Here is a 26,286-nt window from a genome sequence, read left to right as displayed (position 1 = left end):
ACTACCTCCCTCAAAACAGAAAGAAAAAGAGAATCAGAAAGAAAAGGAGAACAAAAAAAAATTTTTTTTTCATTTCCTTGAATTCTGTTGGGAAGTTCATGTCAGTTCCCAGTAGGCAAACTAAGCAGTTTCAACAGTGTCACCGTTCTAGGATTTCTTGTGGAGGCTGCTTATTAGCAAAATTTCATTTCTGCCCAGATCATTGCTGTGCCATCCAGACATTTTCAGAAGGGAAGTTCAGGGAAGGGGTGGGGGGAGGGTGCGATTGTGGAGGAGAGGAAGGAGAGGACAAAGGAACATTCCTGATGAACCGGAATGCCCTAGACACGGCCATGAAAAAGCCAGCTCCACCCGCCACCCCACTACTGCTTGTTGAGGACTTGGTGATGCAGTGTGTTTAATCTACTTACTCTTTCTGCTCGGGAGGCTGAGGTTCCTACATTTCCAGCTCATGCTGGACTGTACCGTAAGCAACAAGTGAAATGAGTTCAGTGATCTCATTCTAGTCCTTCGACTCCTGTCCACATCGCTAAGCGACTGCACAGCTTGGCACAGGCCAGGATGAGTCAGCAGTCTCTGGTCATGAGAGGCCAGGCCTGGAATAGCAGGGGGGGTTTAGGTCAGAAGCAAAATGAAGCAGAAAGGCAGTCTAGATGGCAGGGCTCAGCTCTGCAATTCACAGAGATACTGCAGGTCAAAATGAAAGAGCCTCATCAGCTCTGGGGTGAAGATTGTAGGAGTGTACAAAAAGGAGCAGCAAGGGAAAAACTTAGAACAGCTGTCTACCAAACATAGCAAGAACAAATTAGAGTACCACAGACAGAAAACGAGGGCACGGGTAGAGCCCTGGAGGAGAAAAGATGCTCATTAAGATCTCTGGAATACCTTTTTTTCCATGTGCTCCTGAACTTGATTTAAGAAACAGTGGTTACCTATACACTATCCTGGTATTTAGGTATTGCTTTCCCAGTTTGGTAAGTAGCAAAACAAACAAAAGAAAAGCACTGCAGTAAAATAACAAGAGGAAGCCTCATGTTCCATAAAATAATGTAATTGTAAGTAAAAGCCTAATATCTCAAAGATGTGCATTTGGGTCAATAGTGTCCTTGTATAGCCTGTAAAATCTGGTCACAAAATGGTTAAAGAGAAGCACTTCTTAAATTAAGCTTGGATGGCAGTAGAGAAGAACTAAGAGAAAAGAAAGACGTAAGTTCAATGATGGAACACAAGGGAAATATGAAATTGTGTCTATATTTCTACCCATAGGGTCAGCATAGACCTCCAACAGCAACTGACACTTCTAGTCAACAGGACTTTCAAACACCTCTTCCTGTGCAGTAGTACTGTCATAGCAAGAGGAGAGGGAAAAGAAAAACAGCCAGAGGAAAAAATCAGGTTCAACCTGAAAAATAAATCAGTAATAAACATTTTGTTTTGGCAGAGGCAAATCACCTGAATGAGCCAATGGATAAAAAAAAGACAGTGTATGAAACAAACTTAGAGGAACCATTTCTAGATAAGGAAACTAAGGTGGGGACAGAATTATCAGAAAATAGTGGTGATAGCCCCCAAATAAGGAAGAAAGCAACTTCAAAAGTCAGATGGGATGCAGCAAGAATGGCAGGGAAAAAAGAATACCATCAACAGAGCTGGGAAATGCTAGTAAAATATTTCTTTACAGTGCTTTGAACAGGACTAATAAGGACCCACCATATATTTCTAATTGTTATCCCTTAAGGACATACAGATGTGTAAGATGTGCAAAAAATGTAAATTTTATTTAGTTTTCATTCCAGAGATCATTAAATCATCTCAACATGTCTTTGATAAATGCTTCACCTTGAGCAAATGAACTTTCTAGCCTCAGTTTTCTTTTCTTTGAAATGGAATATTATCACCTTGAATTATTATAAGGACGGAATCAGTGTCTGTCAGTCTTTATTACAGTAGTATCTATCACAGGTTGAACACTCAATCAAGTGTTATTGTTTATATTTGATTATCATATCATCTTCATAAGTGCCAGTGAAAGAATCATGCCCAGTGTCATTGCACTGTATTGAGTGGAACCAATACGAAGACTCTAGTAAAATCAGTTGAACAACATTTCTCAGAGGATGTTGCCTTAAAAAGCTTGTTTCTAGGGCTTCCCTGGTGGCGCAGTGGTTGAGAGTCCGCCTGCCGATGCAGGGGACACGGGTTCGTGCCCTGGTCCGGGAAGATCCCACATGCCGCGGAGCAACTGAGCCCGTGAGCCATGGCCGCTGAGCCTGTGCGTCCGGAGCCTGTGCTCCGCAACGGGAGAGGCCACAACAGTGAGAGGCCCGCATACCGCAAAAAAAAAAAAAAAAAAAAAAAAAAGCTTGTTTCTATCTGCATACGTTAAACATTATGCTTGAACATAGAGGATGTTAAAAACCTATTATGTTAAAATCTTCATTTGGGGTATCTATGTTGTCAAAGCAGCTTGGAGCTTAATAGCATTCAGTAACTAGAGACCTAAAAAAGAAAAGAGGGATTTTTAGAAGCTTCTCCAAAAGCAACAGGATAAAAGTGCTATCGGCCTTGACCGCATGATGAGGGTTTTTTACCAAAGGGAAAACTTAGTCCAGTTGATCATCCCAGCCTAATTGATTAATTGTGGGTCTGACCATCTGGCTGATGAATGCTGACACCCAGCAGTGATTACTGTGAAACACAAATCCGGATGTGCTCTCCCTGATGCCTCCCACAATAATGGCAACGCTGAACTTAAGGTTAGTTTTTTCAGGCCTCTTGGCTCAGTCTCTTCATGGAACAGCAGTTGTGGCAGGGAATATTTTACTAGACCTGGTCAAGCATTATCTTCTCTTATTTCAGTTACCCACTCCTTTCCAACTCCACACCTACCTGCTCCTGAGCACTCTCTTGTATATAATCACTTTTCGTGCAAAGCATTCCATCTGTAGTTTTCATCATACTGTCTGATTCTCTCATTTCCGGTTGCTCTATTCTGGAAAAGTATTAGATTGGTCTAAAAGACCTGTACTGCTATATCCCAGGGAATCCCACTGAAACATTTTTATCATATCTTCTTTGCTACTGGTTTACTTCAAATTATCCTGTGCTTCCAAATAAAGAAAATTATTTCACCAAACTCATGAATCTGATTATAAGGCCCACATATGGCTCAAGTTCTTCATGAGGTTAATAGAATACTAGGGTTAACAGAAGATAATTTTTGCATCTTAAACCTACATCTGATCCTTAGTTAGGGTGTCCGTTGGAGAAGATTCTCTCCACAAGGACTCTGGAGCACATTTCAGTGCTAGAGAAAAAAGTCAGGCTCACATAAATAACAGGAATCAATAGCAATGCCACCCACAAACCAATCAAGATAACCTGTACATGGGAGAATTCTCTAACCAAATCCAATTTGAATGCATAAATATAAACCCTGGAGAATTACAACCAAATTATTTTATTATTGTGGGAAGGCACAGGGGAGTAAACTGACATAAAATGTCTTGCAGAAAGTTGGCCAAAGAGTCACAATGAAGGAGAATCATCCATTTCCCCTCTCCTTTTCCCAGACTGACTTCCATCTCAGAATTCATCATTTTTCTTGCTCCCCACAGATGCTGAATTCTTCTATGTTCCAGGCTGGGTTAGTGTTAATTTTCGGTAGAGAATGGCAGTAGCATGCTGAACTACAGAGTTCCAGACTGGGAGTTGGGAAATGTTTTTGGCCTGACTGTCAGTAAACAACTATGTGTCTAGGGCAAGTCAAGTCCCTTAACTCCCCACGTCTCAGTGTCTTCATTGAAAAATGATAGGGTTGGACTGCCTGAACTCCATAGTCTCTGCCAACACTAAGATTCTATGGTTCTATAGTTCATTTCCTTTTTCTCTCTGGCACCAACTGCTCAACAACTCTGCTTATAGTCATTTCTCTGCTCTCAGTTACTGATGGAAAAATATCACCTTCATTTACTACCCGGTATTTGGTATTTGTAACCTTTCTCTCTTTTTTTGATGCTAGATATTTTGAGTCATAAACATTAACATATCCAGATAGATGCTTTAAATTTGAAAGCATTTAAGGAGAATAGCTTTCCCATGTAGAAACATTTAGTGCAGCTCGGCATGGAGGAAGCCAGGCATCCAAAAGTGGAGCAAAGGGGCCAATTCACAAATGAGAGGAAGCCTTTCATAATAAGAGTCTCCAGACTCTTCAATTTAGATAAAGCTACAAAATTCCAACTACTTTTCCAATCAATCCCAGACACCCTCACAGACACTTAGGACTATAAATTTGAGGACCAGCACTGGCAGTGATGCAGTTCTTATTTCACCTCCACCATGTATTGCCAAGTAGGATTTAGGATGGCATAGTAATAAGAGCCAAGAGGACAATCTGTCATTTATTTTCCTCCAAACTTTTCAAAATTTCCCATTTGGGCTCTGTTTCCCAGTTTTAATTTGGTAACTGCCATTTTTCAGCATTTCTTTTAACAGGTTACTAATAATTTCTGATACAGGATCTCATATTTCATTTTGTGCTGCTAGAACTGCTGTTAATATTTCATCTGCCTTCAATTCAGCTCTGAATAAAGGCTGCTGGGTTTTTAATACACGGTTAACGCTTTGGTTCTGGGGATTTGATCACCAGTGTTCACCCAGTTTGTCCCTATCTTGTTAGGTAAGAGTAGTAGATTATCTCAGAAATATCTCAGGGTGTGTGCTTAAACATTCTAGGGTTACATTACAGTTTCTTTTTCTGGATATTTGATGAAAACAACACAAACAAGTGTTCTGTGTTTGTTCTCCCAGGTAACTTGCTATTTACTTCAGTACAAGTGTTCTCGAAGCAGAGAGCAATGGTTTAGAGCCAGGGCTCACAGGCAGGTCTAAGTTCAAATTCTGGCTCTGAAATTTTACTACACATACCACGTTAGGCCAGTTCTTTAACCTTCCTGAACCTCTATTTTTCTACTTGTAAATAGGGATAATAACGGTATCTACCTCTATTGCTATGAGTTCTCAAAAAGTGATGGGTATCATTATTTCCCTAGCATTAATAATCTACATATTCACATTATAGTATTATTATTTTGCAATACATTTTCAAGGCTAACAAATTACTTTTGAGTCCAGCCTTTTGTTGTTTGCCTTATTATAGTTTACATTTTAAAAAAACCTCTCAGTGAAATCAAGTAAAATATATTAAAATTGGGTCCTTAAAGCCATACGTACAGTTAAAAATAGTATATAGCATCATATTCTTATGTCACTTTTCAATCTAGCATCAAATTCTCAAAACTCTTTGTTCATCTAATAGCCAGGTCTGGATAAGGCACATCATACTACTGCTAAACCATTCCATAAAGAGATGATTGACTTCCCCCAACTCCCAAACAATACAGATTATTTCAATATTCTTTGGTCATGTATCAGGCAGGGTCCATCAGGAGAGAGAAACCACACAGCAATTTGAATATGAAAAATTTAATATAAAGAATTATTAACTATAACAGGGGACTGGAGTAATGAGGAAGTAACTAATAAGAAGAGAATTGTAAATTATATAAGAATAAGCAAATATAAGGAGCAACCACAACTTCTAGGGTGGATAGAGAGTGCCCAAGGAAGAGTCCCTTATACCTCTAGACTGGGATCTAGTCCTTGTTGGACAAGGCATAGCCAGTGAATGAATGAATGGCAAAGAAGTTGCTGGAGAGCTGTCAGTAAAACTTGCTGGAAATCTATACTCTAGGGTGCCAGGGAAGCTGTTCACAGGGAGGCTGTCTCATTTGAGGCACACTACTACATAAACCACCCGATGTGTGTATGTGTGCACATGGGTGCATGCATTTGTGTTGGGTGCTGGACGTAGCCACTGGCTGCTGGGCACTGGAGAAGCTACCTGTGCTTCAGCTGCTGGGCACCGGGGCAGCTGTGTGTGCTGCAGGAGCCAAGCCTTAGAGAACCATGTGCACGGCAGGAGCCTGCCAAAAAATACACGGGGGGCCAGGAAGGAGAACCTCTTTCTCCTATAATGTCTATCTGATTCCTCACTGACAAAGCACACTCACACAGTTAGGAAAGGAAAAATATTTAAAGGACCCAGATGCATTTTTGTGGTGCAGGCAAGGGCGGGTAAATTTGGATCTGAGAGGCAGTATATTGATAACTGGTAGAGTTATTTGCTTACACACTTTATGAAATAACTCACTTTGGAGATTAAAATCCAGTGTTCTCTTACTTACTATACTACTTACTAGGCCTGCTGTTTATCTTTAGTAATATACTGACTCTCTGCATAATGAAATAAATTGTCAGAATTAAGGAAAATAATATTCTATTAAATGAAAGTGGCAATACTTGTATTTGTATAATGATCTTTTTTCCTCCACAAATGCTGTCCACATATGTTTTAATTGTTTATAATTAACTTATTAGGAAAAATGTAAAGAAATACTAAACTACTGACCTAAATTTACGCATTAGTGATCCCAGTCCAGACTTTCAACTAAGTGGGCAATCAGGAGAGTCATTGAAAACAACCCACAGTTTCAAGAGTGGTAAAGATGACCTCAACTATTATTTTTCCTTTCTCTCTCCTTTTCTTTTTGTTGACTCTAGAACCCATATTTGCTGTTCCATGACTCATTTTGGGGGAGGCTGTTAACTATAAGTTGCTATTTTTCAGAAAAATGTCACATATTTAGCAGGAAATTTTTCCTATGATTCTTGTCCTATATTGTTCTACCTTTGATATTAAATAGAAAAGCATAAGTAAATGGCCAGTTTAATGCATTCCTCAAGGTATACAGTGATCATTGTCAGAAATAACGTTACATACAGATGGGGAGGTATACTCAAATACCTCCACTGTTTTCACCTAATTCCTTAAGAAGGTGACAGAACCTTTTATTCTATAACTAGAAGTAGGGTTTAAAAACACAAACACTTGACATTAGAAAGGGTTGTGGTGGTGAGAGGCGGAGAGCACAGAAAGCAACTGGGTGAGAAGAGGGTCCTGTGGAGAGAAGACTGTCTCAAGACTAAGGCCACAAAACACCCATCTCACCCATTCATCTGTTTTTACTGATGCCTGGCTATAGCAATACTATCTGTTCCCACTATTATGGGAAGGATCTACTTGTTTCCTTCAGTTGTGTTTTCTGAAAACCAGTGGTATTATCAAGCAAAACAAGCCCTGTTGGGCTGTCTCACGATCATACTGTAGGCAGTGCTGGTAGCTGCAGGTGGTTGTCTTTAGGATTTTCTTTGTTTGTGTTGTGTGTGAAGACTGAGGATAAACCTAATGACCCTGCATATGTTTGATCCCCACCTCCCCAGCAAACACATACGCACACCTCTCCCCTGCAATTCCTGAGTCCAAAAGTAGATGATAAAGAAGAATCGTAAGTCCATGTGAATCAGGCAGGTAATTCCATTTTATTTTAGTTTGCCCTTCTGTTCAGCTGGCTTTTCTGCTCTGACCCACTATACTTACCCTGTCGGCTGCTCTTACTAGCAACATGCCTTTTTAATCAGCCTTCCTGGGGTCTGCATTTGATTACAGCATTTGTGTTCTATTTTGATTCTTTTGCACTATGCCCTGTGGTGTTAGCTTGAAAGGTGTTATTTATAAAATGAAATTCTATTGTATTGCCACTTGGATTCAAAGAGGACATATAATATTAATGCAGAATGTATTTAATATCTTGAATCTATTAAATCAATTTCTTCATGAGAACACAGAATGGGAGTGAGGCAAGTGGGTTGGTAACCCAGGTAATAAGACTTCAGAATCACCTGCACTTTCCTTCACAAGCATTCATGAAAGCTGGCATGAGAATCTTTCTCTTAACGTCAGGGTTTCCAGAAGGAAGAGACTACCTTTCCTCAGCCAGACCAGTGCAGTGTGCACCTGTTTAAACATTCAATCGTGAAAACCAAACATTTTCCTAGGCCTCAGATGCAAATTTTTGACTAAGGAAACCATGAGACGAAACACGGATATGACTTTTTTACTGCCTAGGAAGATTTAGGTAAAGAAGGAAACCTAATCACCTGTTTCCAAGGAGCTGCTTGCAGGATTTGTAAAAAGAAGTAAATTCATTATGTTCCTAACTCCCCTCAAAAGAAGGATAGGAAAATTCTAGTGATGCTAAGAACTGAGGCAGAGTTTCCAGGGTGGCATGTTCAGAATGACGTTCTCGCCTAGCAAAAGCACAGGTTTCTTTATGGCTGCTGGGCCTATAGTCAAATGTTTATGGATCAGATTGACGAAGGAGTCCCCAAATTTTCTTCACTTCTAATTTTAGTGCAAACTGAAGACTGGAACATTATATCACTATATCACAACTTGCGTGTCACATCTGTTGCTGTACAGATTCCGTTCTTCCACTATAACCATTTTTTTTTCCTGGTGATACATCTGAAATCATCAATGGCTGCTCTTCAGATAAAGAATAAGGAAGGATCAGGTGTGGAAGATAGTTTAGCAATCAAGCTCTGCAGAACTTGCTAAAAGAAACTGTCACTCACAGGGGAAGCTGGCTATGCAGTCCTGGAGTGAGGGTTCCTAGAATTTCACCTGTTCTCACTCACTTGCTCATTGTATAACTCCAGGAAATTTAGGGTCCAGTTTTCTAATCACTAAAATTTGCATAACTGTATTTACACCTTTCTACTTGCATTGGACTTCTTTAGGGATGAATGAGATAATGGTCTGGAATGCTCTAAATTCTCTGCAATGAAGGTGGGATACAACTGCACAATATTATTAAAATGATAGTTCAGATCCCTTTTTTTTCTGTTTCTCCAAATCCAGATATGAAAAACTAACAAATGAATGAATTTCCTTCGCTTTGGGAATGAATCATATGCCCTGATTCATAAATGACATCCCAAACATGAGGAGCTAGGATGTGTTGGGAAATATACATCTCAATCTTGAATGCATCCAGTTGTAAACTCCTTGCATGAAAAAATCACATTATTTATCTCTGTATCCATCTAGGTCCTACCATATTGATTTGCATCATGTAAGTATTTCATTAATATTTGTTGAATTGTACTGAAAAATGAGATCATACAATTCCAGAGCTGAAAGTTGCTAGAGATCATGTGAGTCCAGTTACCTCATTTTGCAGATGAGAAAACTGATGCCCAGATAAATTAAGTGACTTATCCAAGTGCAATATTAATAACGTTACAGGTCTTTGGAGGAGTTAAAGATCTGTCACTGGAAATATATAACTCAATCAATTAAAACAAAATGAATGTTCTTTTGTCAAAACAAAAAGTACTCTTCAGAAAAAAAAAAAAAAAAAGTACTCTTCAGCTCAAATAATCTGAAGTATTCTAATCTAACCAAGGAGGCTGAATGAAGCCTAAAGCAATAAGTAAACCTCACTAAATGGCTATAGACCATAAGTGTGCTAGAAATGCCATTACTAAGGTTATACATTTTAATACCATGCCTATCCCCCACTCCATTGGCATAGTTTTCAGGTAAAGTTAAGGTTGTGAAAACAAAAAGGAATTGCAAATCCTTAAAATTATGTGGGATTCACGGAGGTGCAATTCAGAAATGAAATTACTTTCATTTATTATTTCAGTTTACTATTTAGCCATATTGTAGATGGTAAACCAAATTTAAATTCCAGGGTTTGGGAAACAAAACAGAACAAGACACTTTATCCTTTGTTATATAGAAAGTGAGCAGGACTATGAGAAAGATAATTTCCCTTCAGTGGAAGTTGCTCATGTGGTATTTACAGAACCAAGTTTGTTTGACTCTTGGCCTGAGTTGTCTGGTTAAATCAGTACCATGACAATAAAAGCCAGTCAAACTATCCTTTTGACCAACTTGATTTTTTTTGAACAGTATTAAATTTCTTTTTCTTTACTTAAATCAATCATGATATTTAAATTCTTGATTAGAATGTAAACAATTTGTAGTCAGGTATTTTAATGATCTCCTAAAAACTGCAGCAGATTGACTGGCATAGAACAGGAATTGAATAAAAGTAAAATGTCAATTACTATAGAGTAGGAATCTAGGAATCTCCAGCAAACTACTTCTCATTTTTCCAAAGCTCCTTTCACAGTGGAAATCCCTGAAGGTCACAGAGAACAGAACTTGGAGTAAAGGGGGACAAGTGACAGCAACACACTCTAGGCTTCCAATAGTTGGAAGGCCTGTTGGAGACTATCATTTGTATATTACCAAAACTTTACTCCAGAAACATAATCAGGTTTTCACAGATGAAGTTCAAATTATTAACTTGATATTTCAGCCTCCACTTCTTGTTCCACCTTGCTTAGGCATCCCAGGTTCCAGTACTACCCAACAAGTATTCTAGGGCGTAGCCAGACTATATTAGTGTTTCCCTTTATCTTGGTATTGCCAAGTGAGTCCTAAATTTTAAATTTTGTATTCTATTATCTCCATGATTTATTAAATCATGTCTGGACTTCTGGGTTGGAATATTATGTATTCATTTACTATGATTCAATAAGCATCTACTATGTGTGAGACACTAGGAAAATAAATAGGAATAAGCCTTACTTCCTGCCTTCAAAGAATTGAGGAATTCATAATGCAGTGTCTACTTCCCATATATGTTCCTGACTTTAAGCTTTTGTTCTTCCTTTAGCTGGAGTGTCCTATTGTCATTCTTTTATCAGTCTGATTCCTTTAGTTATCTTGTAGTCCAGCTTATGTTCTATCACAGCCGTAAAATCATTTTCCAGTTTTTGTAGTCCACATTAATTTTCTTTCTTCTTCTTTTTTTTTTTTTTTTTGACTAGTACAGCTGGAATAGACACTATTGCCTACTCAATAACTATTCCCCCATTTCTTCCTACCTACAGACTACTATTTTGTTCAGAGTGGTAATGTGCTTAGTCCTGAACGATGAGTTATAATATTTCTAGGCCAATTATGACAAATCTGTTCCCTGATTTCTTTGCCTCCCTAGCAACCAAGGGTGGCCTTGGGACCCAGTCCTAGTCAATAAGATCTATGTGGCAATCTGCTTGAGAAGCTGGTTTCTGAGAAAGCTTTTTCTTTTCTGATAGAGGTAAAAGTGAGCTTTCTGCTTCCCTCTTCTTCCTTTGAATATGGACATTATACTTCCAGCTGCAGCAACTATTTTGTGAACATAAGGCAACAAGCACACACAAAAAAGCAAAGATAAACCCAGAGATGTTGGCCCTGAGTTTATCACACACCAGCAGCTCTTTACCTCTGGACTTGTTACGTAAGAAGCACAAACCCCTATTTGTTTAAGCCACTCAAGTCAGAATTTCTGCTACTGAACGCATTTCTAACCAAGAAATAATTTTCACAAGTTGAGTTATCCAAACTGTTCTTCCTAACTAGATGGTAGACACCGGTCACATTCTTGGTATTAATAAATATTCATTTGCTTCATATCTTGATTATATATACTAGATGTTCAATAAATGTAATGAAATGCTCACTCTGAAAACAAGGGGGAATTTTCTGTTAAGAAAAGAGGATTAAACCAGGTCAAAACAGAAAAATTTGATTATAAAATAAGAAGTTTTATGACAAGAATTTGTTACAACTTAGTTCAGTTATTAATACAATAAAAACAAACTTGTAAAATTTTCTAAAATTAGTAGAAATATATTTTAAGAAGACATTAGACTAAGCCCCAAAGGCAAGGATGTTTTAAAGAAGAAATGATATAAATAAGATTTCTATTAAACATAGAAAAAACAATGCAATGCAGTTCTGGCTCTGTTAAAACTAAGTGAGGAGACAACATGCGTTAAATATCACTAACGAGGAGACATTTTCTCTACCCCTCAGGTAGCACGGCTGTGACTCACCCAAATGCTCCACACTCCTTAGCATGCTAATTAGCTTCCAAACCTTTCACCTGACGTTTGAATCCACGAGTAAGGAAACTATTACAGTATAGCATTTGCTTTTGGAGAAAAGGCTACATAAGTTAGGACAGAAGGTATTTTCAAGTCTTCCAAATAATACAAATAATGGGGAACTGTTGAAGAGAGAAATAAGTAGCTTTGGGTCGTTTTAGGTTAGTGACCTTAAATATAAAGTATGATTTAATCAGAAGCCAGAGTAATCATGGCAGGAGGTGGGGAAAAAGACTCAGAGCTGCCTGGATTTGGGGAGGACTTTGGTGGCAGCTTTCAGCTCGAGCTAAAACTACAGGATTCTGTCAGAGGCTCCACAAACACAGGGCTGCATTATGTAATGCATCTTGTATTCCTTTGTGAACTATTCCACAACAAAGTTTCATTAGTTTCCCCTCTCTAGACATTTTACCACTTCCAGGCTGCAACTTGTCCAGAAGGGAAACTTTCTACATCAAATAAAAGTTTAAGTTTCAAGAAAACATTTTTCCAGGAACTAAATCAAATTAATTTGAACTTTATACAGACTAGGAAAATACTTCTTAAGCTAGGTGGACCAAAGTAATCTCATTTGAAGAATTTCCAGATAATTCAGCAATAGTTAGAAATAGTTATCAAACTCTCTCTCGAGCTGTCATTTTCTAGTTATGTTATTTTGTGTTAAGTGTACCACTCTCAGAGGGTCACCGTTCAATATAGCACTTTATAGGCAAAATTGGAAGACAGCATTGTTACATGGATAGTACATAGCAATACATTCTCATAAACAGTATCTTTTTTTTCAAAACAAAATTTATTTTTGTGCCTGTCATGAGGATATTCTAAGGTTAAATACAGTCCTACATTAGCAAATTTAGTTTTGGTATCTAAAAATCTATCTTTTAGCAGTTTAATTATTTTTATCAATTACTAATATAATATTACATAATATTATTTTGATCAGCTGTAAAAATAATTTAACTGTTGGACAGATTTTCCCTCTTGACATTTTAAATGTTGGTTTAATGCCTGTCAATTAGACCCCTATGAAAGTGACTGAGGTTTACTGGGGAATACTTCACAGAACATGTCTGTTTGAGTTTCTGGGTTGTACATAGTCAAAGTTTAGATGGGAACCCCCAATGACCAAGTGGTATAAAAAAACGTGGAATGTGAATCTCAGCAGGTGGCACTCTTCCTTCTGACTTGGTCTTAAAGGGATGCCCCTAGACTGTCATCTCTTGGGCAGAGCATGAGACTGAAGCATTCAATCGTGCTTGTAGTGCTTAAGAACCAACTTCATGGGAATTGGGAATTGGGGCAAGTTACAGGTCAGATATATGAATTTTGATTCTGCTGGCCTTTTTTCATTCAAAATGCATCACTCTTAAACCCAGAATTACATCCTATAAGTTGAATAGTCATATTTCCCTATTTACTAGGATAGTTTCAGTTCCAACTGTTCAGGACCAATTATTAATAGTGGTCACTTTCACTCTGAAAATTGCCCTAGTTTGGATGATAAATTATAGGGTTACCGTACATATAAGCTTTAAAAAATTATTTATAACACCATTTACAGTGATAATCATTCTCTTTAGGGCAAGTTAAAATAGTCACTATTGGTCAACTTCTGTAAAGAGAAAGAAACAAACTAAAACTTTATTACTTTAATCCCAATTCTTCAACTGGAGAGCTCTTGCCATATAAAAGTTTATTTTAAGATAAGAATAATTTTGGAAAATCATATTTCTATGAATTATTTAGGTTTTCTAATCTTAGGTAGTACTGGGTATTTTTTTTAGCCCTATTTCATACAAGAAGGTATATCTGCCCCCAAATTTTGTTGTAACGAAAAAAACACAGCTTATGAAGTAAAATTCTTTAACTCTTGGATCTGAATCCTAATTCAACTGTTTGCTCAGTTGGCAAATTCAAATAATTTCTGTGAACATCATTATTATTAACCCCTTCTAAACTACCTTTAAGGGCATTTAAAAAACCAGAAGTGAAAGAGCTATATAGTCTGTAAAAAACTGACATTATTTCAAAATAGTTATTAGTTTTTGTAATAAAGATGGCTTTTGGATGGACTGAAGAAAAACTGCAGTAAACTAAGACTGAGCACACATATGGGAACAGGGCTCTTTCTCTAGAATCTCCTTCTTTTACAGCTTCATCACATTTCTGGCTGACACCTGTGCATGGACATTGGTGGCCCACAAAGATCTAAGGGGGAAAGACTATGGACCTTGTGCACAGAGGCCTGAAATCGAAAGCTGAATTTTCAAGTACACAATTGTGGTCAAAGGTTTTGTTAGTGGTTTCATGAGTTTCTGATATAGATAATCTTTCCTCAAAGGGAAAAGGAAAGGGAAACTTGGGGGCAAGAGGAGCTGGAGTAGAAGGGCTAGTTTGTGGAACAGAACAACTTTCTCTTTGCTCATCACATTTTATTATTTTTTAATTTTTTTTGTGGTAAGCGGGCCTCTCACTGTTGTGGCCTCTCCCTTTGAGGAGCACAGGCTCCGGACGCGCAGGCTCAGCGGCCATGGCTCACGGGCCCAGCCGCTCCACGGCATGTGGGATCTTCCCGGACCGGGGCACGAACCCGTGTCCCCTGCATCGGCAGGCGGAGTCTCAACCACTGCGCCACCAGGGAAGCCCGCTCATCCCATTTTAAAAAGAGATTCCTGGATCCCTACTGATATACTCCTCTTTCTTCTTATTGATGATTCTCCTCTTTCTTCTTTGAAATTCTAAATTCTTTGGCCCAGAAAAATATCTAGGTGTTCAGAGTTAATTCGCTTAGTCTGATATCAAAATTACATGGAAAGTGCAGTTTTTCATCTATATGAATGTAATCAAATAATTTTATTTTTTAAAAGGTCTCTGATCTTTTCCCCCAATTTTTAAAGAGACATTCCTTTCTTTTAGTAGTTATAGGAAAGTTCTTATAAATTGCCCTTCATTTAAATAATTAAACAGGTAAATACACTAAATGGAAAGTTAATCCTTTAACTTGTGGCATTTTGGTCTGTTTACATTGACTACTGTGAGATTTAGGGCTCTAGTACCTAATGTAAGGCCCAAGACCTTCAGGTTTGTACAAAGTTTTATCAAGCAATTCTCTAATAATTCTGTTTTAAATATGTACTATTTGCAAAGGTTACTTGTAGGATAAAAGAGGAGTGAATGGTGAGAGCCTGCAGAGGGGAGAGGAATGCCAACAAGACTGCACTTGTGTACCCATGGGCTGAGAAAGAGCACTGGAAATCTTCTCCCCATCAGTTAGAGAGAAAAATCTCTCTCACACATTCCATCTATTAGAAGTTCATTTGTGTTTAACAAGCCCCTGTTTTAAAATGCAAATCTGCCTTGTGAACCTGTAAACCTCATTCACACCTTACTGTTAATTACTTTTATATTCTAGAATCTGATCAACACTTAACTGATATTGACAATCTAGGAATGAACAAATAGCTCAGGGTGCAAAAAAGGGAAATTTGGGTGGAGTGGGGCTGGAGGTGGTAGGGTAAAGGTTTCATTTGTGGGCAATAGAGCATACTGATATTTTGCAGTTTTGTCCAGGAGCTCGGAATACTACAAAATGAGAACTTTTCTTGACTGCCAGTGCCTGGTTGAGATCAGAACAGACCTGGAAGCCTGAAAATTTCAGGTTTCAAATATTTAGCCATAGCAAGTTAATTGAGTTTACTCTTTCCTGGAAACCTTTCTAGCTAAGTCTCACTATCTCCCCAAGTTGGCAACCCTGGACACTAAGACTCATGGTTCAGCCTCCCAGGTTTGAAGCTCAACTGATAAATGAATTAAAAAAAAAAAAAAAAAAAAAAAAAGTGAATGCAGCCCAGTCCTTTTTCATTGTCTCACTAGTCATTCACATTTTTGGAGACTATGGTATGTAATCCTAGAACATACTGTAAGCAGTTTCAGAAGAATATAAGATGATATATTATTTCTATATCTATTTTAGTAAGTGCCACTCAATCTGATATCAAAAGGATATCAAAAGGTTGCAAAATTTGAATTAGACTTCAGTTGACTTAAACTGCAAGTCTTGGTTAGGCAGGAATTCAAGGAAAAATATTTTATGACCCCTTATAACACTATTAATCACCTCTCCTTTTATATGAAAAATAAATATGCTAAAATCTTCATTGTTAAGAAAAGGGGTCATCTTTCCCACCAAAATGGCTAATTTTAGTTTTTATGTGGTTTGATACATTTGTAAACTATTACATGAAAACATATGGTCAGAAGATGCTTATTCCTTCATGAGTATTCTTTTGAGGATGCAAAATATTCCTTAGTTGTTCCATGTGCTATTTTGTTGTGCTGATGATTTCTTGTTCTAAATATTTTTTTTTCTTTTTCCAGTGTTAATGAAATGAATTCTAATAAGGAAAAAAAGAAGCTCTCTAATGAAAATCTCTTTCTTGCAGATGTGGGCTGGGAACAGACATAGGTCACAGGGGGACAGCAAACATTATGTCACACATTCTTCAATCAATTGATCCCTTTGTGATTTATTCACCTGAATGTGTTTTGACAAGCAGTGAAGCAATAGTGGAAAAGGGATTATTTGTGTGGCTAATTTTCATTTACCTATAAAGTACCAGACAAGTTTTTCTCTTTATTTCTTACTAGCTACACACTTTTATGACCCATAAGATCAGTGAACCACCATTTTAAGCTATGTCACTGATAAGGAACAGTAAAAAGTCCCACAGGTATTAAAACTTCACAAAGCCTGACCTTGGAGTTTTGGTGTATGATCTTTGAGTATAATAGTCAACTATTAAATTGGCATGGTTGAAGCGCACGTCTTTCAAATAGAAGGGTATTGTAGAAAAATTGAGAATCCCTCCAACTTTTAAGTTTGATTTCTTACTTTATATTTTGCCCTTACCTTTCCTTATAATATTCCTCCTTTTTCTCCTACGTGTATTTATTCCCATACCTTCCCGATTCTGCTTGACAGAGATACTCTACTGTTTTGGCATATGATAGAGTCTCTATAAATACTTGTTGAATGCACAAAAAGCCACCTGGACAAATATTTTGAAGTGGAAAAATAGAAAAACATTAAAATAAGCAAATTAACAAATCTACAGCTTTGGGGAAAAAAATCCATGAAAGTAACAAAATGATTAATAATTGTAAGTTTATTTAGGAAGGATGAAGCCTAGAAGGTTAAAAATTAGAAATTCTAGAATTAGAAAAGAAAAAGAATAATACAACACAGTTGAAAGCACATGCAGAAGGAAGCTAATACATTGTTTATTAAGAAATTAAATCTGAAGGCTGAAATTAGAATGCTAGTATTATTGTATCAAAAGCAGAAAATTATTTCTTTCTTCTCCAACTCCAGAGAGAAAAACAAATTCTTTAATGCCCCCAAGAACAGAATAGGGAGAAATGTTTGGAACTAAATAGTTGTAGTATATAAAAAGCTAGTTGTTCAAGGTAAGCCAGATTGGTTTGTGTGGTACTGGTTTCCAAGTTGACCCCCTATGATCCCTGCCTCCTGGTATCCACACCCTTGTATAGTCCTACCTACAGCCCCTATGAGGGTTGACCTGTGTAACCAAAACAATGTGGCAAAAGTGATTTGTATGACTCTCAGTGTAGGTTAGAAAAGCCACTGCTGTTTCTCTTTACTCTCTTTGATCACTCACTGTGGGGAAGCCAGCCCCTATGTTGTGAAGACACTTAAGCAGCCCTATGGAAAGGTTCATTTGGCAAGAAACTGAGACAAACAGTCAACACTGACTTCTGAATCCTGTGAGTGAGCCACCTTGGAAGTGGATCTTCTAGCCCCAGTCAAGCTTTCAGGTGACTGCAACCCCTGCTGACTTCTTGACTGCAGCATCACGAAAGATGAAAGATCTGAAACCAGAACCACCCTGCTAACCTGCTCCTGAATTCCTGGTCATGAGAGATTCCTGAAAGATAAATGCATGTTTTGTTTTAAGGTTTTGAGGTAATTTTTTTTTTTTTTTTTTTTAGCAATAGATAACTAACATAATGATTGTGGCTTTTTTTTTTTTTTTTGTACCTCAGGTATATGGAATTGGATAAATCATAATCCTTGGTACATGATGCATACTCATTATTGGGCCATACCTGGCCTACTTTTATTCACATAGCTATTTTTTAATGAAAAAAAATAAATGTTTTAAGTCCTTGAAAGAAGAGTTAGGAGTTTTATAATAACCTACATCTATCGATATAGTTTTTTTTTTTTTTTTTTTTTTTTTTTTTTTGCGGTATGCGGGCCTCTCACTGTTGTGGCCTTTCCCGTTGCGGAGCACAGGCTCCGGACGCACAGGCTCCGCGGCCATGGCTCACGGGCTTAGTTGCTCCGCGGCATGTGGGATCTTCCCGGACCAGGGCACGAACCCGTGTCTCCTGCATCCGCAGGCGGATTCTCAACCACTGCGCCACCAGGGAAGCCCTATCGATATAGTTTTCCCCATCTTACACTCTTGCCTCTTCCACCCAAGATAACCATTATCCTGATATTTAAGTTTATCATTTCTTTGTTTTTTTCATGTAGTTTATCACATCTATAGATATTCTTAAATTTATGTTTGTGTATATGTATATATATTATATATGCAATGTGTATATATTTTGATTGCTTTTAACTTTATAAAATGCTATTATGCTCTACATAATGCTTTGAGATTTAATTATTTTCACTTAATATTATACTGTTAGTGTTTATCCATGTTGCATATCACTGCAGTTCATTCATTTTTTGTCTAACTATTGATATTGACAAGGTGGTAAGTAAGACAGAAAAATGGGACTAATAAGCCCTTATATTATGGAATTATGTAGTTGTGGGTAGGCAGGATAAAGTATATTCAGGATATAATCTAAATAAATTAACTAGCTCTAGAAATGAAAAAAGTAAACAGAAAATTAATATAGAAATTAAAAAAATTCTTTCCCTATGATAATGGATAAGCAATAGCATATTTTTTTAAACCATACATGCTTATTGTAAATATAATACAGTTTATTCTACACAGACATACAAACTATAGGCCCCACAGGTGTTTGTTGAAGTGATTATTACAAAGATCAAAGATACATGAAAATATAGTAAAAGTAAATGTTAATGTTCTAAAGGGCCCATTGTAGGAGACTACATTGGTGAGCGAATACCAAAGCTCATCTAGTCTTACCTTTAAGAGTTCACATAATACATTTTTACGTAAATAATAATTATGTACAGAAAGTTTCTTTACTACCAACTGTTCTCAAACACATATACATTATAAAAGAATTCCTATATATGATTAATTAATAACCACCTCCAACCTTTGTAACTACAATCTACAGCATTACTGACAAATCTAATTAATTATGTAGCCAAATGGTGAGGATCTCTCAACCTCACCTCTTACGCTCTTCCCAATCACTCAAAGACTATATTCCTTTGTCTTGCTAGCATTATCCAGAAGCTGGATTCATTTGTTAATTCCAGAAATGTTTTAACTATATTTGTTTCAGCCAGCTGTTTCTTGATATCTTTCAGGCTAGCATCAGTTTACAATGGATAGTATTGCTGAAATTCAAAGTTATTTTATTTTAGTATTATTATTAGTTCCCCCACATTCACTCCTTCCCACACCCCCACCCAGTGCCTCAAGGAGGGTTACTGAGTCATAGAGATTTAATATAAGCTAAACAGACTTCTAACACAAGTAGAATTTTGTTATGTAATAGCCAAATTAATTTTATCCATTAAATTAGGATTTATCTAGCCACTTGGCTTTATAAAATAGATACAACCACTTTCTCTGACTTGACACAATCACAAAGAAGGTATATGAAGACTATAAAGCAGGAGATATCCCATTCTTAGCTCTTTACTAGACAAATTATGTAGGATTGAGGAATAGAGCGAAAAAAAATTGATGATATAGAGCCCTCAACTATGGTATAAAATCCAGAGCATGGTCAGAAAAGAATGCAGAAGATTAGCAGAATTACTGAAGGTGATCATAAGTACAGATAGACTAGAGTCACCTTTTTATCCTTAGTCATTTTCCTAAGGCCTTTTATAAAAATAGGGCATAAATATTTTAGGAACAAATTTTTCTGAAATTTCTCAGTTTTCAAAAAATCTCTACATATAAAAGGACTATATGAAAAGCAGCTAAGTGGGAGAACAACAGGAGTCTGTGGACCAAAAAGGAGGCTACCCAAGCCAGCCCTTGCCTTGATGCCCTCTCTCAGTAGGATTGCACTGGATGGGAGAAGTTAGGAAAACATTTATGTGGAGATGAAAAAAGCAGTGGAAACCCTAGTTTAAAGAGAGTGAAAGGCATATCTTTGCTCCCTTGTACTAGAGATTGTATTTGTAAAAGGAAGCGTCTACTTTCTTCTAATGAAAACTACTTCTTCCTAATGAAAACTCCACTAGGAACATTTGCAATAGTCAAGGCACAAGGCAATGATAATGGGAAAGAGACAAGTTTTAAGATTTGCTTTGGAGGTTGAATTGATAGAATGTGGTGAAAACAAGCTATATTGAACAATAAGTCAAAAAATAGAATAATCTCTTTCTTCCAGTCTATTGCTATAACTGAGAGTTAGTTGACTTTTATACTGCAAATATAAATAAAAAAGTTTCATTCAGCCTCCTATAATCATGCCAATATATTCTCTATTAAATTTCCATTCAAACTCTCTATTTTGTTTACTTACAAGGGATATGATCCCCTTAAACTTTCCCAGACAGTTTGTATAGAAATCAGTTGCTAAGGGTATTCCTAAGGGAAACTGCAAAATGTTGGAAGATAAATAACCTCAGTACAATATGCAGATTAAGTAGAGGGGAAAGCTTAAGAGTTATGTTTAGTAAGGAAAAGAAAAGACAGAATTCTGGGCTAGAGTTGCTAGTTAATCACTGTTTGGAAGGAACTTTGTCAAGGTAGTTTTACCCTTCTTAAGAAGGGAGAAAAAAAAAAAAAGAAGGTAGGACTTTCACATTTTTCCTCGTAGGAATAAAGGTAAGAGTTATCATGGAGAGGAAGCTGAAGAGGAATGCTCATCACTCCTAACCTTACAAAGTTCCTTTTCTTCCTCCCTCTACCTCTACAGCTCTTTCCTTTCTTTTAGCTCAAAGATAAAGAAACTAAGAACAGGAAGACATAGATGGCAGCTGGGAGATCTCAAAAAGTCTAAAGTGAGGTTAAACTTCCAGGAAAAGCTTTTGGCAATTTACTTAGGTTGAGTGAAAGAAGCCATGTGATGTGCTAGGGAAAGCATGGGTTTTGGGTCAGACAGCCATGAATTTGAAACCAACTCCACTACTTATTATCAGCATGACCTTGAGCAAGTTAACCAGCCTGTTTAAACCATAATCATCTCTAAGATGATGATTATCTATGTGTTATACATACTATGCAGGTTCTCAGTAAGTACTAAGCACTTCTTTGGTATCTCTCTAAACCATATTTGGAGTAAGGAGCTAGTAATCATGACATTTATGGAAGAGAAACGAAAGATGTCTAGTCCTGAGAGCACTCACTGTCTGTAACAACCATTTGACTATTGACCAGATGGTACTTTGTTGACATCTCTTCCTTTGCTAATTGATAAAATGCTAGGAGTAGAAGAAAAAGGATTAATCTCTAATTTCCATCATTGGAAAAAAAACTAAAGATCAGAACTAAGGAACAGAAGACAGTACTAGTACTAGTACTGTACTAGTACTAGTATTTAGTACTAGTACTAAGGTTAATCCTTTAGAGATTTTTCACAAGCATAATGTGTTTAAGTTTCCCACATTATAGAACATGTTTTCCACTTATACTTTGATATGGTTGTCTATCAGAAGAGTAAAATGATGTACTTTAAGAGTAAATATTCACTAAATTTTGTGCTTTGTTTTGACTAGTTGTTTTAACCATATTTTTGAATTTGTTATGATAGTCCTTCCATTATTGCCTTAGCACTGCAGTTAATAAAAAAATTACTAAGGAACTTAGTAGTTAACATAATTAATACTTATTATTTATTACATACTATACATTGTACTAATCACAGTCTTACTAGTATTTTAATACCATTAATAACTATGAACATATTATGTATAATAACAGTAGGAACCTTATTTAATACTTATTGTGTACCACATTTTGCTAAGCATTTTATATATATTTTCACAGTTAATACTTTCAAAGACCTAATGGGCTAAGTATCATAAGATAAATGAGGAGACATGATAATTCTCTCTTATTAAGGAAAAACTCACCACACCCAGTCTTCCAAGCACTGATAGAATAGAATAGTAATATCTTAAATTTAGAAAGTGCCATTCAAAAAAGTGTACTATTAACTACTTTACTAATTTGTGTTCTATACAATAACAATGTTATATTACATAGGACTGGCTTCCTCCTAAAAGATAGCATTTGATAAATAATATACAATAAGCCACTAGACTAACAGCTTAATAGAGGAATGAAATTCCATCTGAAGTACAGAGAGAGTTTAGAAAAGCCAAACACTTTAGCTTGACTAGAATTTGCTCCAGTATATTGCAAAGTTTATAAATATAGTAGGCAAAGGTCACCAACACTGTCAGGGAATTATCGTTAGGTTTCAACACAAAGGCAACAAACTCAAACAATGCAAATACAGAAAGTAATGCTCCCAAAATAAAAGTAAAGCAAATATTATGATTTACTCCAGCTCTTACTCCTTTGACAAACCAGCAGCCTCAGAAATTAAATATTTAAATATTAAAAAATAATACATCTTTAAGCAGTTGACTAATATGTTACTAAATAAATGATCCCAATTACATTTGAAGTGTCTCCCAGTTCAAAAATTTAACTATATTCATCCATTTCCTATCTCCCCAAATAATACAATAACTTACTTATACCATAGTTTAATCTGGCAGAAGATCCAAAGAAGATATGTTGTTCTTTCATTGTTACTTTACTTCAGGAAAGGGAATACAATATGAACCATATGGAAAACCTTACGTGTGTATGTTTGTGTGTCCCGCCACCACAATGCTTTTACTACTAACTCTCTTGTTGACCCAATACAAAATGTTACCATTCAATTAGATGAGTCTCCACAAAGTTAGAAACATTCAAGTGAAATTCATAAAATAAAAACGATGAATGGACTCCAGAAATTCTAGTTCTTGAGATGCTGATTATACAGAAAAGGGATATTAAAAGTGAAAGGGTTAGTAGAAAATCTTCTGGGCTTATTTAATAAGAGAATGTGGAATTTCATCAGATTGTTTTCTAAAGAAACCACTAACAATGTTGTAGATCTACAAAACCTAAAAGGGTGCACAATGGACTCGAGTCTCTGCTTTGTGATATGTGGATATGCTTTATCAGGATGTACTTCCTCTTTTACAGGATCATATAGGTGAATGAACTGACATAGTCTATAGAGAAGAGACGTCCACATATGTCACAGGGATAAAATTGATTTGATCTCAAGTTCTATATACATTAAAAAAAACTAATTCTAATCCAAGCCTTGAGGAACTCAGTACTGTTGGTGGTGTTTTGCCTCTAGAATGTTCTCCTTCTTTTGCTTCTAGAATACAACTCAAATTACTTTAAATTTATACTAGGTAGATTATATATTTCCCAAATCTTTTATAAAACTATAGGCTTAATGAAACAACTTCTAAAGGCCAGTTGGAAATATCTTTTTAAAAGTAGTAATAATAACAGGAGCAATACTAATAGAATAAGAATGAGTAACTGAATGCACACTATGTATCAGGCACTATGCTAAGAGTTTTACATGCATTCATAAACTAATAAGGGAATCAATACTTTTGAGAATCTACTCCAGACTAAGGAAGCACTATACAGAATATGTCACACACACACAAAAGATAGAAGCAATTTTAATTACACAACAGAGCTAGAAAATATAATGGATAAGGGTATCATGGGAGATTTTTGGTAAAACTGAATAGGTCCTTTGAATCTTTCCAAATATCCCTATATGTCTGCTTTTAAAAATAAAGAAAAAAACTATAAGAATTTTGAAAAAAATTATTCACAAAGAAAACTCTCATGCTTTTATATGAATCACTAATTCTTAACTTCTTAAGACACCCAATATTCTCTACTATTTCTGAAAAGTCATTGAGAAGTAGCCATAAAAACTTAAATAATAACTTAAAATAGTCTTCAGAGATAAACAGGCCAAGAAGAATTCTTAGAATATGTACTGGCCTCCATGCACATTTTTCAAAGCCATGTACTTTTATCTGTCAGCACTTTCTTCTGTTGTTTTTTATATCCTTAGTTTGAGGAATACCAGCATTTGTTTACTGAGAGTGCTTCCACAAATGCATATTCTTATGAAGACCAAGAAAACAAGAAGAAAACATGAGAGTCATAGTATTCTGAGGTCATTTAGTCTTTTTTCTTATTACTATCACTATTATTAGGCCTACTGCCTATTTCTAATAGGCCAAATCTTTCATTAGACCCAAAATATAGCACTCTTTATTTAGGACCTGGACATAAATATCAGTCACTCAGTTGCTATTTTCATGGTTATTTGAAGTGATTTCAACCATAAATGCTTTAATATCCTGAATATCCTAAAGCTGTCTAAGTACAAATATACTCCCACCACATTCTTCTATGCTAAAAAGTAATGTAGTTGGAATAAAGTTTCATTAAAATATATGAGGGAAATTGGTACATTACTAATGTTTAAAAATGTAACAATATACATTATAGTCATAGGACATAAGATGTAGTTAGGACTTCAGAATTTCTGATGCATCATTTTAAAACATCTTTTATCATTTTGATAAAGCCGAGGTCAAGTTTCTAAAAATGCAACTTGTTAAAAGCAGGAATAAATGAATGAGGGATGAGTCAGCTCATTTAATGGAAAGGGTAAAAAAATACTTCAAAAGCACACCACATGACTTAGTAAATATTCAGTGTATCAAAATGCAGTTGCCATCTGGCGTTGATAGACTGGGCTAGAATATGTGTTTAAAAAAAAAGCAGGAGAGGAAATAAGTCAGCCAGGTTAATGTGCTCTTCTCTGTATTTCATAATTCAGGTATTAGGTGCTTTAAAAAAATATTCACTACAAAAGAAATTGTATTACAGCCAGACTTGTGCAGTGTTTGTTGGGGGTGGGTGAAGAGGAGTAAAATAAGACAAGACCTTATGACACCTATGTAAGCTAAAAACAAGAGTGTTTTAGGTAAAGCAGAATTCTCGATCATGTAATAATACTGCCAAAACACCAGCTTTATGGTTAAATGCAGGGAAGTGGTAAGCCTACATCTGGAAAGAAACTGAAATCTTGCTAATTGTCATCTTTGAACATTCAATTATTCTTTTCTTTGGCAATGACTCTTTAAAAGTGTAGAGTAAACCAGAGAATAAACAAAACTATTGGTTGGATAGTAGAAAGAAGGAAAAATTTGAAAGTCCTGAAATTCTTTGAAGTTTTTAAGCTTAGAGTTTGCTATTAACTTTGCAATATGTAATCAAACAAAAAGTAAATGTGAAGGACTTTATATCCCTCTTGCTCAAGAAATGAAGCAAATTTAGAAAACAATATCATTCACAAAAGAAAACTGAACATGCAGTGAAAACTTGCCTGAAGTAGCAATGCCTATCCAAGGCCATATCTGGGCTTGTTATTAGATTCCTCTTTCCTTAACCTTGAACATTTCTTGGGTTTCCAAATCTTGACAATTTATGTTTTACCACATCTCTTGGAATCAAGGCAACAGGAAAAAAGAAACGTTTTAACACAGCTTTGAAGGTTAATTAGGACAGTGCCCAGGGAAACTGTTAGCAAAATGGATGAAGCACTTCGGGTGAGAGTTGATTAGAGTCAAGCATACATCTTTTTAAAAAATTGAGGTAAAATTTACATAAAGCAAAATCCATGGATTTTAAAGTATATATAGTGCAAAGAGTTTTGATAAATGTATACACCTATGTAACCACTATCCTAACAAAGCTTAAGTCCCTTGTGCCCCCTTCCAGTCAATTCCCATCTCTTGTAACAACCAATATTGTGATTTTTACCACCACAGTTTTGCCTTCATACAAATAGAATCATACAATATGTAGTCTTTTGGGTTCTGGCTTCTTTTGTACAACATATCTCTGAAATTCATCCACGGTGTTGTCTCTGTTATAGTGCATTTGTTTTGTTTGCTTATTAGTAGTCTATTCTATGAATACACCACATTTTGTATATCATTTTCTATATTTGGGTGTTTCCATTTTTAACGAATTATGAATAAAGTTATTGTAAGCATTCTTGTGCAAGTCTTTTTGAGGGTATAGTTTTCATTTCTTTTGGGGAAATACCCAGGAA

The 26,286-nt window shown here is 36.2% G+C and overlaps 1 protein-coding gene across 41 annotated transcripts in view; it reads right to left on the bottom strand.

The window, feature by feature from the left end:
• Positions 1-26,286, bottom strand: part of ZBTB20 (zinc finger and BTB domain containing 20) — an 802,591-nt gene that overhangs the window by 288,220 nt on the left and 488,085 nt on the right. For 3 of the 41 annotated variants that reach the window (XM_067034578.1, XM_067034604.1, XM_067034590.1), the window contains exon 1: positions 411-499. The exons of 34 other annotated variants lie outside the window; for them this stretch is intronic. The gene's annotated coding sequence lies outside the window, so the exon portion shown is untranslated. Of the gene's footprint in view, positions 1-410; positions 518-26,286 lie in introns of those variants that run through there. 4 more of the 41 variants (XM_059065135.2, XM_067034597.1, XM_067034576.1 and 1 more) reach the window with 4 other exon arrangements.

Source organism: Kogia breviceps, chromosome 5 (genome assembly GCF_026419965.1).
Source record: "Kogia breviceps isolate mKogBre1 chromosome 5, mKogBre1 haplotype 1, whole genome shotgun sequence".
In the NCBI taxonomy this organism is placed as follows: Eukaryota; Metazoa; Chordata; class Mammalia; order Artiodactyla; family Physeteridae; genus Kogia; species Kogia breviceps.
Note: the sequence above shows the minus strand (reverse complement) of the source record. Positions and strands in the feature narration are given on the sequence as shown.